The following is a 14,459-nucleotide window of genomic DNA, read 5'->3' on the forward strand; positions in this document are numbered from 1 at the left end:
TTTGCGCTGCTTCAGCTCCACAGAGACGTGGGTAAAGTGAAAAACCCAAACAGTTTATTAAGGGAAAACGAAGCAAAGGGGTGAGCTGGGAGGCAGAAAAGGGGATGGGCAGGGCCTGAGGGCTGCAGGGAGAGAGCTGCCAACAGGGAGAGAGATGGCAGGAGCTCCTGGAGCTTCGCACAGGCTCAGCTGTGAGCAGCCAGAGCTGTGCCTGGAGCTCCAGCTGGTCCATCCTGCTTTGCAGGCGGTCCCATCCTCAATGGGCACTGGAAATCGCTGATGGACACTGGTACATCTGATCCATCAGACAAAGTCCTGAAGATCTTCTTTCAAAGGTCATCTGAAGAAGTTTGCTCATGCACGATGGACTTTCCTCTTCTTTCAGGGCTTGAAGAGCTGGAAGAGAGAGGAACAGAGCCAAGGTCAGAGGCCAGATTGAAGGAATCCAAGGAAAGCCTCCTGCCGGGGCCATCCCAGCCGGCTGCAGTGGCCCGGACGCGGCTCTCACTGTAGCCGGGGCAGCAGCCGGGCCGGGGGCAGGGAGGGGCGCGGGACTGCTGGCTCACCCATGAACCTGACGGCCGCCTCTCACAGGGGCCTCTGTGGGCTCTGCAGGTGCGGCAGGGCCCAGCGCAGGTGCTCAGCCGCTCAGCTCTCGTCCTGCAGCAGCTGCGGGGAGCACCGACACAGAAGGCTCGGCACGGGCTCTGCCCCTCGGCCGGGCGCTCCCTGCGCCCAGCACCGGCCGGGCCGGCCCGCACGGCCCAGGGCAGGGAGTAGCGTGGGGGGCGCAGGCTGGCGGGCCCGGCTGCGGCGCTGGGCAGGGCCACAGCTGCCAGGCCCCCACACCAAGCTCCGGGGGCAGGGCTCGGGCTCCCGGGCTGTCCTTACCAGGCTCTCAGCGAACTTAATCCGCCGCACCTTCGTCAACAGCTCTTCAAGGTCCCTCCTCCTCAGGAAGCGTGCCGCACAAAGCAGGGCTTGGAAAGAGGCCTGGAGAGCGGCAGAGAGCTGCAGGTGGTACCAGAGCCCAGGGCACAGGACCTGTGTCCCTGCGCCACGGCCAGGGGAGGCTGGAGTCCGGCAGGTGCCAGGGCAGGAGGCGGCTGAGCCCCCTGCCAGGGATGCGGCAGCATCGCACAAAACCTCACCTCGGCCACATGCAGGTTCTCATCGTGTCAGCGCAAGAATAGAGGGAGCAGGCTCTGGTTCACGATTGTTGTGAGAAGCTCTTCCCCCTCTTCCACTACCAGCTCCATCACCTTGCAGAAGAGCTGAATGGAGAGCAGCTGCACATGACTGTTGTCCTGGAAGGAAAGGAAAAGTCCTAAGCACCAACTACTCTGGGCCCACTGGGGCAAAGGCTCAGAACTGCACAGAGCACAAAGTTTCCAGGCAATGTCCAGTGCCCTTGGCTGGGGGCACAGAGCCTTAAAGAGCACAGTTCTCAAAGTGTGGCAGGAGGGACTCAGCCAGCTTCAGGGCGGTGACGCTGGGTAGCAGGAGGTCTTTGTCCTGGAGCATACGTGTGAGCACACAGAGGCTCATCCGGACCACCTCTGCATCTGGATCAGCCAGCTGCTGAACCAGGTGTTGATACAGGCCGCGTATTCCTCCTCCCTGTGTGTAAGACCAGGCTGTGCTGTGAAGCTATGAACGGCCGCAGCACTAACAGCTGCTTGGGGCACTGGGATAGCTGAAGCAGGAGGCAGGAGAGCTGGGAGCAGCTGCCTCTGCTGCCAAAGCCCAGCCAAGCCCAGAGGTCTGCGTTGCCCAGCCCCACACTGCCAGCGTACCTTCAGCCCCTGTCCCCTTCTCACCAGCGAGGGCTCCTTGCTGAGCACCACGAGGCCTCTGAGTGCCAGGCGCAGCCTGTCCCTGCACTGGCTGGGCAGGTGCCAGGATACCACCAGCAGGGCACTGGGACCATGTTTGCTCAGGTCCAGACACTCCAGGAGGTGAGTGTCAGGCACAGGAGGGCAGTGCCAGAGGAGTCAGCTGGCAGGAGCCCGGAGCCACACAGGGTTGGGCACAGGCAGCAGCACAGGGCGCGGGCACCGTCCCAGGCGGCTGCAGCTACGAGAGGCCAGAGAGCTGGGAGGCAGCTCAGCCAGGCAGCGCTGGCCATCAGGCTCATCGCCACAAAGAAGGCCAGGGCAGGCAGATGCCAGCAGGGCTGCTTCCCGACGAGCAGGCTGAGCAGGTGTGAGGCCATGTGGGCACACAAGGGGCTCAAGCCACAGCGCATCTCCCTGCCAGGGGAAAAAGGCACCAAGGCCCTGAGCCGGGTGGGCAGACCTCTCCCAGGCAGGGTCTTACAGAGGTCTGATCTTTCCCCAGCACTCTGCAAGGACACATGGGCCCCTTGGGAGGCGGCTGCTGCTGGACATCCTCCTCTCCCAGCCTTTCCCAGTCTGCTCGGCCTTCCCTCGCTGACAAGGCCCTCTCGCTTATAGCCCCAGGGACTGTGTGGGGCACTCTGGGCAGGGGGCACAAATGCTGGTGGTGGTGGCAGGAGTAGGGGATCCCCCCTGGCCAGCAGACCTGCTGCATAGTGCTGGGTGTCAGCACAGAGCAGGGTGCCCCAGAGCTGCTTGTGCTCCAGAGCCAGCAGATTCTTGCTCCCAGTCGGGAGAGCAGAGTCCTCATGGTCTGCACTGCAAACCTGCGTGCCAAGCAAAGGCCAGGTCACTCTGGGAGCGCTGGCCCTGGCCACGAGGGCGTGGGAAGGACAGGGCGACTGGCACCTGTGGGGGTGGCAGCGAAGGCCGTGCTCCTCCCGGCACGCTCTCCAGAATCTCCAGATTTCAACGTCCCCTGGCATCTGCTCTGTGGCAGTGACAATTTGCAAGAACAGAGACACAAACAGTTGGGGAGAATGAAGCAGAATGGCGCAGTGCCACTCGCACATGGGGGCAATCCTCCACAGCACCAGAGTTGCCTTCAAGAGACAAAGCAGCCCTTTGGCAAGACAAGCAGCACTTGCCTACCCCAAGGCAGTGATCAGTGCCGAGGTGTCCATGAGGCAGGGCCCGAGTGGAGACGCAGTGGGAGTACGCAGCCTGCTGCCCTTGAGCCTGCCCCTAGGCCAGCTCTCAGCCCAGGCTGGGGAGAGCAGGGAGAGCTGCTAGAGAGGTGACCGAGAGGGCGAGCAAAGGAAAGCTCCAGAAACTCACAGCCAGGGCAAGGACGGCCTCGTTGTCCCCGCAGGAGAAGCTGCCGTAGGGTGGCTGCTCCTCCATGGCAGAGAGCAGTGCTGGAAGCACCTCCTGGGCAGACACTCCGGACATGTCCATGGCTCTCCACATCAGCGCGGCGGCTCTGTGGGACCAGAGCTGTGCGTCAGCACCGTGCCCCGTGCAGCTGCATGGGGCCGGGGGACAGAGCCCCGGTGCCCTGAGGGGCAGGGAGGGAGCATGGCAGAGCCTCAGGAAACAGAAGGGCCCGAGGCTCCCACAGCTCTCTGCCTGTCTGGCAGAGCCTGCTGGACAGGGCATGGGGCCCTAGGAGCCGGTGAGCTCTTGAGGCACTTATGCTCCATACCTGTCAAACGTTGGGGCACAGCATAGGAGGCTCATCACCACTTGAGCAGGGTGTTCCTCCGTCAGGCTCAGAATCTCCATTTGCAGCCCGGCGTCCATGGTGACACAGGACACCAGTCTCTGGAGAATGTCCCTGACCATGGCTTGCACCTGGAGGAGGCGGCATGGGGAAGACTTGGAGTGCTGTCCAAAGGAGCAACTTGCCCAGCTTCCCCCAAGAAGTGCTTGCCTTCCCAGCCACTGTGATGGCCTCAAAGGCTGAGGGGGTCCAGCAGATGTAGCTTTAGGGGCCACATGATCCTGGGAGGCCTTCAGCCCTGGCCCCAGGCTGCTTACCTGCTGTGGAGGAGCAGCACCCTTCTGGAAAACCTCCAGAGTGGGTACAGGAGTCCCGGTCAGTGTGGGCATGGCCTGAGTGTCTAGCCTGCCCTGAGCCTGGGTGTGGATGGTGGCCATGCCCTCAGTGAGGGCCATGCCAGCCTTCGCCCTGCCCTGGGCCCTGTCCTGCTCAGAGGCTGCTGCGAGCTCTGAGGATGCTGAGCTGGCAGCAGGCTCTGCCCGCAGGTGGCCGGGCCTGGAGTCGGGCTGGGCCGTGCCCTCGGTGCCAGTGTCGCCGGTCTTTGTGCGGCCAAGGCGCAGGAGCCTCTGCAGTGTCTGCAGCAGAAGGAAGGGCTGGAAGAGAGGGACCTTCCATGGCCTGCTCCAAGCGCGGGCCCGGCCAAGCAGTGCCAGCAGGCCCGGCCCAGGTGGGTATGGCTGCAGGTACCTGCGCTGCTCTGCGGAAGAGGCCACGGCTGGATTCCTGCTCTTGAGTCCGGTCCTTGGCTGCATCTGGCAAAGAGCGAGTGCAGCCAGAGCTGAGGGGCTGTGGGAGAGGCTGGAGAACACAGGCCAGCCCTGTGCTCCCAGGAAGGGAGAGCCCCGCGATGCCCCAGGGGATGGAGCACGGCCATTGTGGGGTATCTGCCCAGCCTCTTTTCTGTCCTGTCCATGGGCATTTCCCCAGGGAATGGCATGGCATGGCATGGCATGGCATGGCATGGCATGGCATGGCATGGCATGGCATGGCATGGCATGGCATGGTGTGGGGCCAAGTTGGCTGCAGGCTCCAGCCTGCCACTCACCCTGCCACTCACCCTCCTGCGGTGGATTCAACGGCACCACCTCCTCAGTCTCCTGTGCTGGGGCAGCTCCAGGGCCTTCTTCCTCCTCTTCCTCCTCCAGCCAGAGCAGCTTGGGCACTCTCGGGGCTCTCTGCTCCATGGCTATGCCTGGACTTTTCTGTGCCAGCAAATCACTGGACTTGGGCTGTGCCAGCACCAGGAAGTTTTCAGATCTGGGCACTGGCTGCCAGCAAACACCAGATCTGGGTGGTGTCATTGCCAGCGACAGAAATCTGCCGGATTTGGGCTCTGCTGGCACCAGGAAATTTCCAAATCTGGGCACTGGCGTAGCAAACACAAGATGTGGGCGGTGCCAGAGCCAGTAGCAGAAAGCTGCCGGGTTTTGGATTTCTGTGCCAGGAAATGGCTGCACTTGGGCTGTGCCAGAACAGGGATGTTTCCAGATCTGGGCACTGGCAGTGCCTGCAAACACCAGTGAAACCTTCTGGTCCTCGTCCGGACTGGTGACCAGTGGTTTCCCTGAGAACCGGCTCTGGCCACTTTACAGACAGAGACTGCTTTCATCTGGTGCTCTGGAAACAGAACTTTAATGAAGGCAAACACAACAAACAGGACGGCGTGCACGGTATGGAGAGTGAAGCAGAAAAAAGCATGGGTCCAGGGTCTAGCAGGGATATTTATACATTTATATATGGGGAGGGGTTTGGAAGTCCATCCAAAAATCCTTCATTTTTGCCTCACAATTGTCATGATAAAAAACTGTTAAGCCAGTTGGGAAAGAAAGTCTCATGCTTATTCAGTGTGTTCACAGGTGGTGTTTGCAGAACATGCCATGCTGAACTCAAAGGGGCATGCTGCCCTTTTCTGAACAATGGCTCTCTACCTCCTGACTTGGCTGGACTGATCTCTGGGGTGGCTCCCCCCTCCAAGAGAAGACCCCTCTTGTCTGCCTTCAACCACTGTGACAGACAAACAGAGATGCGAATCCCCTCATCAAGGAACCAAGACAAGACAAGGAACCCCCCTGGCACCCTACTGGCACCCCCATGGTACCTCCTTGGCACCCCCATGGCAACCTCCTTCCAGAGACTGGGACTGTACTCCTTCCCAGCTTGGGGAGGGGGGGAAACCTGCCCAGAGTAAACGTACCTGCGAGCATTCGGCCATGAAAACAATGGAATAACCTCTCCCCCTCCTCCTGTTCCTATTCTTTTCCCCTCCATGGAAACCTAATTTCAGCCACCCTTCCCCCAACCAAGAACAGTATATTTGGGGTTCACTTCGACTGTTCGTTTAGATCTCCCCAAAGTGTGCACCAGCGAGTTTCGGCGGCGGGACCCCGAAGACATCACGTTTTGGTAGCTATACCCCTTCCCTAACCAACTTTCCTCCCTTTTTCCCTTGTCCTACCCTTCTCTTCCCCAGGTTCCCTAACCAAACGCATATTCAGCTGTGGTTATCATCAATACAATTGCAATTTGTTGATTTGTTACTGCAAAACCCCTGTGCCTTTGTTGGTTAGTTTTTGCACGAAAAAATCATCCGTCACCCGTTCATTTCGGGCGGACCTTCACAAGAGGTTAAGTTGGGATCTGAGGGAAAGATCCAAGAGGAAGGAAGGATTAAGAATATTACAATTTTTGCAGTAAAAAGTAACCAATGGTAGCAAAGAGAACTCAGAACTTGCCAGTGACAATCTGCATAACTGAACGAGGAGATCATGGGCGGGAGCTCCTGCTCACCCCAACTAAAGAGGGTTTTCCCATGGCCTTAAGCTGAGGTCTCCCTCTTCTTTTAAACCAACCCCAGCACAGCAGATCTGGGTGGTGCCTGGTTTTGGCTTTCTTTGCAGAAAACCGCTGCATTTGGGTTTTGCTGGCACGAGGAAATTGCCAGATCTGGGCACTGGCAGTGCCAGCACACACCAGATCTGGGTGGGGAATGTGCAGGCACCAGAAAATTGCCAAATGTGAACTTTCCGTGTCAGCAAACTGCTGGAATTATGCTGTGCAGGCATCTGAAAAATTCCGGATGTGGGCACTGGCGGTGTCAGCAAACATGAGATCAGAGTAGTGTAGGCACCAGGTATTTGCCTGGTTTGGGCTTTCTTTGCCAGCAAATTACTGCACTTGGGCTGTGGTGGCACAGGGAAATATCCAGATCTGGGCATGGGCGGTGCCATCAAACACCAGGTCTGGGTGGTGACAGTCTTGGCACCAGGAAATTGCTGCCTTTTGTCTTCTTTTTCCAAAAAATTGGTGCACTTGGGCTGTGTTGGAACCGAGAAATGTCCAGATTGGGGTACGGGCAGTGGCAGCAAACACCAGATCTTGGCATTGCTGGTGCCGGCAGTGGGAAATTGCCAGATTTTGGCTTTCTTTACCAGAAAATTGCTGGACTTGGCTCTGCCAGAACAAGGGAATTTCCAGATCTGGGCACTGGTGGTGGCAGCAAGCACCAGATCATGGCAATGCCAGACCCAGTAATGTTGGAAATGAATTTGTAGAGAATTTTTAAGTCTTGATAGAAGGTTTATATATTATGTATGCAACTGTCACGATCCATCCTTATGAACGGGTTTCGTGATGGTTTGTGGGTTGATCTCAGAGTGCAAAAAACACCGACACGGTACAGGGGGTTGCAATGATAATCAAAACAAATGTACCATTATTGAATAACCACAACAAAATGCATTGGGGAGGAATTGGGGAAAAGAGAAAACGAGGGAGGAAGAGAAAGGAAGGTACAAAGCTACCAAACATAGAACGGTGAAGTCCTTCAATGTCCAGCCAATGGAGTTCACCAGGTCACGTCTGGGGAGATCTCAGGGTTGCAGTTCATCCAAACTCTTATTATACTCTTTTTTTTGATGGGGGAAGGGGTAAAACTTGAAACCGAATCAAAGGTAGTCTATTGTATTTTGGGGGGAAAAAGTGGTATTTAGAGAAGGGTACACACAGTCCATGTTCTCAGCAGTGGGTGAGAACCATTATCTTCTTGGTCCACTGCTCGCACCTGCAACATCCATCTTCCTTTGGTCAGCTTGCCTCCCCCACACACCTCCCCCAGGTTAGGGGCCCTCAGTCCCAGTCCTTGGAAAGAGTGTGGGGGGCCTTTTCACGTAGGGATTTCATGTCTCGGTCTTTGATGGAGAGGCTTCTTACATCTCAGTCTGTCTGTCACAGCAGTTGTAAGACAAGTGAGGGGTTTTCTGTGGAGACCACCCAAAACTCAGAAGTCCAGCCAGGTCGAGAGGTGGGACAACTTCCAAGGCTATTGTTGCACAAAGGCAAGGTGCCCCCTTCTTCCTTTCATTGGGTTCAGTGTAGCATACAGCAAACATACCTGTGAACAATAGCTTAGCAATACCGGGAGCTGTGCTCAGGTCTCGGGGCCCTTGGCATGTAACTTTCTCCAACAGGGCCAGAAACCTCAGACACGGGTCTTTTCTTCAGTGGTCCCCAATGACGACCGTGAGGCAGATGAGAGAAACTTCGGACAGAGTCTCGCACATACATTATATGGATGATGTACAAATCTGTGCTTCCACCAAGTCTCACTTAGACGCAGCACTTTCCAAGAGTGTCGCAGCTGTCGAAAGCGCGGGGTTTCAGATAGCTCAGGAAAAAATCCAGCTATTGAGCCCATGGAAGCACCTCGGGTTTTTATTCACAGGAAGGACCATGGTGCCTCAAACTCTATCCATCAACGAGCACACCCACACATTAAGAGACATGCAACAGCTGTGCAGCGTCATCACGTGGATCTGACCTCTCCTGGGCCTCACCACAGAAGAACTGACACCGCTCTTCAACCTTCTACGAGGAGACGGCAACCTGGCTTCCCCACGCTCGTTAACACCAGAAGCCTGTGAGGCTTTGTAGAGAGTCACCAACGCCATCAAACACCACCAGGCACATCGGACAGACTGGTCCCTTCCCCTCAGCCTCGGTATTTTTGGTAAGTGCCCAAACTCCCATGCATTGCTCTTTCAGTGGGATGATACTGCAAAAAACCCACTCATCATCATCGAGTGGCTTTTTCTGCCGCACCAACCACATAAAACAGTTACCACCCCACCAGAACTTAGAGCCAAACTTATTATTAAAGGCCAACATCACCTCTGGACCCTCGCAGCTTGCGATCTGGTGTGCATTTATCTCTTTTATACTTTGGAACAATTGGATTCTCTATTACAAAGAAATGAACACCCGCAAATTTCATTAGACAGCTATCCCAGAAAAATTTCCATTCATTATCCTAAACACAGACTTTGTAAAGATTCACTGCATTTGTCCCCAAAATCATATAAAAGTAAAACTCCACTCAAAAATGCTATCACAGAGTTCATTGACGGTTCAGGCAATTCTCACAAGTCAGTGTTCACTGGAGGGACCCGCACACTCAGAAGGAGGAGTCTGATATCTGGGTTGTTGAAGGTTCCCCCCAGACTGCAGAACTTACTGCAGCAGTGAGACCGTTTTGAACATTCCAACAACCCTTCAATTTAATCACACATTCTGCATTTGTCACCGGGATAGCAGAGCAGGCAGAGCGTGCCCTGCTCAAGAAAGTCCAAAATAAAAAATTATACACCTTGCTCTCTGAATTAATTTGGTTCATCTCCCACAGAGAGCAACCTTATCACATCCTGCACGTCCGGTCGCACCCAGAGCTGCCAAGATACATCACTGAGGGCAACCAGAGAACAGACTTGTTAGCAATAGCAACAAGTGCCACCCACATTTACCCTGCTGCACCACATGTCTTTCAACAGGCTTGTCTAAGCCATGCATTCTTCCATAAGAATGCTCCAGCTTTAGTACGTCAATTTAAGATTTCCAGAGACCAAGCCAAGGCAATTGTCTCCACCCACCCCAATTGCCAATCCCTCGCCCTCCCTTCCATAGGGACAAAATGAAGAAAATTACAGCGACAACTAACTTGAACATTCATGTTTCTATCAGTGCTCGAACAGTCGATAACTGATTCACTTGAGGACCAGATGGCCACTCCCAGGACACCCCAAAATACCTTAACAGCTGCTGCCACCATCATTGTTTCCATCTTTCTACCATGGGTTGCAGCTGCGAAGGCCCTCGGTGAGCTTTTTCACCTGGAGTGCTGGCTTAGTAAGCAGACCAATGCTACGTCCGCTGCCTCATCAGACCTTCTAGCGGACGAGGAAACCACCAGACGTGCCACCCTTCAGAACAGAGCAGCCATCGCCTTCCTGCTGCTCTCCCATGGCCATGGTTGTGAAGATTTCAAAGGGCTTTGTTGTTTTAATCTGCCATCGAAAAGCACATTGATCCAGGCCAACATCAAACCAATGCAAGAGCAAACGAAGACTCTTCTTACTGAAAATAAAGTTGTGGACATGATGGACAAAAAGCTCATGCAGAGGAGTGTTCCTGTGGGGGTGGCCCCCATTCTTAAAAGTTTATTGTGGGTCCTTCTTATAGCTGTTATCGTTTCAGCAGCACTGATGTGTTTTAAGAAAACAATTGACAAAACACTGGGAAATGTTTATTTAATAAATAAAAAAGAGGGAGATGTTGGAGACAGCCATGGAGAAGAGGAACCTGGAATGCCATGGGAGGACACCACTGTTTAAGTTAAGGTGAGAGACTGCCACAATTCCCCATGGTTCTTTGCTTGTTAATGTTAATGTGCTGTTGTCAATCGACTGCTGTTCGTCCCCCAGTTCCAGAAAGTTCTGTACTCCCCGTTCCTCCATTGGCTATCCCTTAGAGACCCCTCCCACTCTGCCCCCCCCATTGGTGCGTCCCGTGTCACCCCACCTTAACTCCACCCCTGGCTCCCTTCCCCATTGGATAATTTGTACCCTGACCCCTCCTGCCTTTTTCCAGTAATATACCCTGGCCCCAGCCCTGCTCCTGGCTCTTCGCCTCTGGTTCCCTTCGACACATGTTGTGTTCCTGTTTGTTCCTGTTTCCCTCTTCACCCTCACTTCACTGGACCCTTAGATTTTCCCTTAATAAACCCGGCTGGATCTGCTATGTGAGGAGTCCTCTCATCCCTCTCGTGAAGCTTTGATTGCACCATCCGGGCTCAGGGTCTGCTGGGCTGGGGGAGTTGTCAAGGCAGCCCCAAGTGGAGACGCTTTCGGTGCTGCAGGCACCTGACAGCACCTGTCTGGGGAAGCTGCTCTGGCCACCCGCAGCAACCAATTCCTTTTCCCAAGCAGCAGCTCCCAGCGTCCTCCTCCGAAGCCCAGAGAGAGAGGGAGCAGCTGCCCTCAGCCCTGTCCTTTACCGCATCCCAATTCTCATGGAATGTCCCCCCTCGGAAAGAAACTCCCAGAGAAGAGAAGTGTGACCAAATGCCCTCCTCCCCTGAGCCTGATCACTTCTTTTGTTTCTTAAGGATCCAGTCCACCAGAGCAGTGGTATTGCACTGACAGCTGGGACACCAGCAGGGGATCACCCCACACTGCCCAGTGTGCGCCAGGCTCAACAAGGTCTGCTTCCCCCCTGATTCCACCAGGCCTCTTCCCTTGGCTGTGGTTTTGCTGGATAGTGGGTCAGGACAGTGAGAATCTCCTTCATCCATTCATTCACTATTTAGGGTCCTGCAGACACTTCCTCAGTTTCTCTCAAAGGTGAACTTAGCCTCAATTTCTCTCCAAGGTGTCACAGCTCTTGTCCATCTGGTCAAGAATCCCGTAGGAGGACACTCTGATCTCTCCTCCAAGGGCACAAAGCAGCAAAACCCGCGAGGAAAATCTTCCCCCTTGGGCCCTGCGCCTCCTTGGGTGAGTTCCAGAGCAAACAGTCAGGGCAGTGGCCTGAAATGTTTTTCCACCTGAGTCATAACACTTCTCTGATGGATCCACATTGTGCCTGGGGAAAGAGATGTGCAGAATCCTTCACTAATGCCCTGGAATGTCAAACAGGAATCACGGCTTTGGACAGCTCTCAGGAACCACTTCACTGTGGATTTTCCTTCTGGAAAGCCCAAGATGTCAGAACGTCCTCCTGGTGCCTCAGGGCTTGGGTAAACAGGGCTTGTCAGAGATGCTGGCAGGGCACCAACACCCCTCCTCCTCACAGGGCACCTCTGTTACCCCAATTAGCTCCGAGTGGCTGCCTGGGGACAGGTGCCTACTTCCCCATGTCCCTGGGATGGGCACATCCTGCTCAGGGCCAGTGCTGGCCTAGGCCCAGACCCAAGGCCATGACCCAGGTGCTCTGGGAGGGCTCCGTGGCTGCAGGTGTGACAGGATGAGGGGCAGGGCAGGGCATATTCCCCTCTGGACAGTGCTCTGGGCATGGAGCTTGGTCGGGTTTGGCATCTGTGGGGAAAGGGATATCAGGTGGTGTGGATGTGGGAATTGTCACTGCTGAGCCATTCCCCAGCCCTCAGCCTTGTCTGCAGGTGATCAGCATTGCCCAGTGCTCCCTAGTGTCTGCAGTGCCAGAGATGCCAATCAGCCACCTGATCACATGTCCCTTGTTCCCCTTGTTCTCCCACATGTTGGGTTTGGGGCCGGGCTCCGCTCTGGGGTGTCCCACAGGGAAAGCTCTGGGAGGGGAGGGGCAGCAGGAGATGGGGGATCTGGCACTGGGGGCTGTTGGAGGATGGATTGTGTTGGACTGGGGGTTGTCCCCACAGGGTCCCCAGGTGCCTTTGGCTCCCTGGCTGCCCCCCTTAGCCCCACAGGTGCCCGGGCCCTTCCAGGGGCAGCTGCCCTGTGCAGGAAGCTGGAGGAATGCCGGGCAATGGGGCTGGATCCGTGCCACAGGTGGGGTGGGATGGACTCTGTGCCAGGGCTGGGCTTGTGGCCACGGCTGGGGGCTGTGCCAAGCCAGGCTTTGGCCTGGGGGCTGGCAGGGAGGGTGCAGGGAGGAGTCCCGGCAGGGATAAAGGTGCTCCTCACCTGCTGCAGCCTCAGGCAGCGCTCCCCAGAGCCAGAGGAAGATGAAGGTGGCTGTGATCAGCGTGGCCCTGCTCTTCTCCATCCTGCTGTGCCCCCCGGCACAGGCCAAGGTGAGGCACCAGCCAAACGCTGTCCCCACATCCTGCCTTTTCTGGCCTCCCATCCCACCCTTTTGGTCCCTCCTCTGTGTCCCATTCAGGGTCCCCAGCTGCCCTCCCACTGACCATTCCTGAGACCTTTCCTTCCATGCCCCCCCTCAATCCTTTGTCTTTCTTCCTGGCCACTGCAGAGGGATCCCCCTGTACAATTCCCTGACTCACCCCCCACTCCCACACCATCTCCCAGTACTGTTGGTTTTGTCCCCACCTGTCCTCATTCTTCTGTCCCCACCAAGCCCCTCCCTTGCACTCCCATGTCCCTACACCTCAATTCCTTTCTCCTCCCCTGTACCTCACACCCTGCTCCTTCCACACCCCCAGCCCTGTCCCCTGGGCCCTCAATTGACCCCAGATCAGTGTCTCTGGGTCTCCCCCCACCTCAAACAGATCTCCTTGGAGGCCCTGAATTCCCATCCCTCTGCCTGTGCCCTGCTCCCTGCACCTGTGTGTCACTCCAGCCCCACAAGGTCCAGTCCAGACCCAGCCTTTGTTCTCCTTTCCAGGCACTCCTGGAAGGAACCCAAGATGATCTGTGGGAGGTGAGTGGGCTGCTGGCATTGCAGGGCATCCCCTCAGGGAACTGGGGGGCAGTGGTGTCCCTCCATCCTTTGCTGGCTCTGGGGACATCCCAGTGACCAGTGAGGTCTCCTGGTCTCTCTGCAGTTGGATTTAGACAATGTCGCGGTCCTGGAGATGCCTCTGGTAGGTACCACAAGTTCTGCCGGTGCCAGACTCTCCCATTGCATGGCCACCACAGCCCAGGCCATCCCAGTCTGTCCCAGCACAGCCCAGTGCACCCTTCCTGACAGCCCAGACAATGCCCTGCCCTAGGGCTCCTCCCCAGTGAAGCCTTTGCCCAGGGCCATGCTGCATTCCATCCCTGTCACCCCAGGACCCCCTGGATGAGCCAGGACGCAGCCCCTGCCCCAGTTGTGCCTCTTGGCCCGGAGCCCAGTGCTTCCGGGCAGCAGCACAGCAGCTCCTGCACCCCATTGCTGCCACAGCCCCTTCCCCAAGGCCCCCCTGCTCTCCCCTGCCTCCCAGTGCAGCCCGGTGCCCCCAGTGGGTCTCTAACGCTGCCTTTGTCCCCAGCCCCCTGTGGCTGAAGAGCTGCGGGCTCTCTTGCGGCAGAAGCACCTGGCTGCCTCTCTGGATGCCTAGGTGAGCCGTGCCTGCAGGGACAGGGCTGGGGACAAAGCCCAGAGGGGCTCCAGAGGTCACCTTCTGGGGTTGGTCTTTTAGGGTTGGAAGGACCAGTGTCCTTTTTCCTCTCCAGTGGCATGAGGAGATGATCATCACTGGAGGAAACCCCTGAACCCCTGAACTCTTTGAGCCCTGGGCCATTTCCCCTGAAGAATCAATAAACCCTTTGAGCAAAGCTTTGCTCTGTGTCCATGTGTGTCCATGGATCTGGATTTCCTCCTTTCCAGTGGTCCAGGGAAGTCAGGCCAGGTCTGGGCTTTGCTGCTTTTACACAGTCTGTGCCTTCCCCCAGACAAATGGTGTGTTGGGAGTTGTGCAGAGTCCAGAGGGAGTGGGTTGACTGGGGGGGTGGGTGTCCAAGTGGTGAGAAAGGCGGTGGTTCACTGTCAGCATGGTAGGAATGGCCTGGGTTTAAAAGAAAAAGGAATAATTTCAAAGAAACTTTCTTTTACAACTTTTTCTCCCTGTGAGAAATCACCGTTTACTTCTCAATATTTTGAAAGGTCTATTAAAAACTTAATAAAACTTA

The 14,459-nt window shown here is 56.1% G+C and overlaps 1 long non-coding RNA gene across 1 annotated transcript; it reads left to right on the forward strand.

Annotated features, from left to right (window-relative positions):
* Positions 1-12,589: 12,589 nt before the first annotated feature.
* On the forward strand, positions 12,590-14,105 carry LOC131564526 (uncharacterized). Its single transcript, XR_009275391.1, has 5 exons — positions 12,590-12,679; positions 13,231-13,266; positions 13,391-13,429; positions 13,820-13,888; positions 14,004-14,105. It is a non-coding gene; the product is annotated as an uncharacterized LOC131564526 (long non-coding RNA).
* Positions 14,106-14,459: the final 354 nt, after the last annotated feature.

The sequence above is a fragment of the Ammospiza caudacuta genome, chromosome 15 (assembly GCF_027887145.1).
Source record: "Ammospiza caudacuta isolate bAmmCau1 chromosome 15, bAmmCau1.pri, whole genome shotgun sequence".
NCBI lineage: Eukaryota > Metazoa > Chordata > Aves > Passeriformes > Passerellidae > Ammospiza > Ammospiza caudacuta.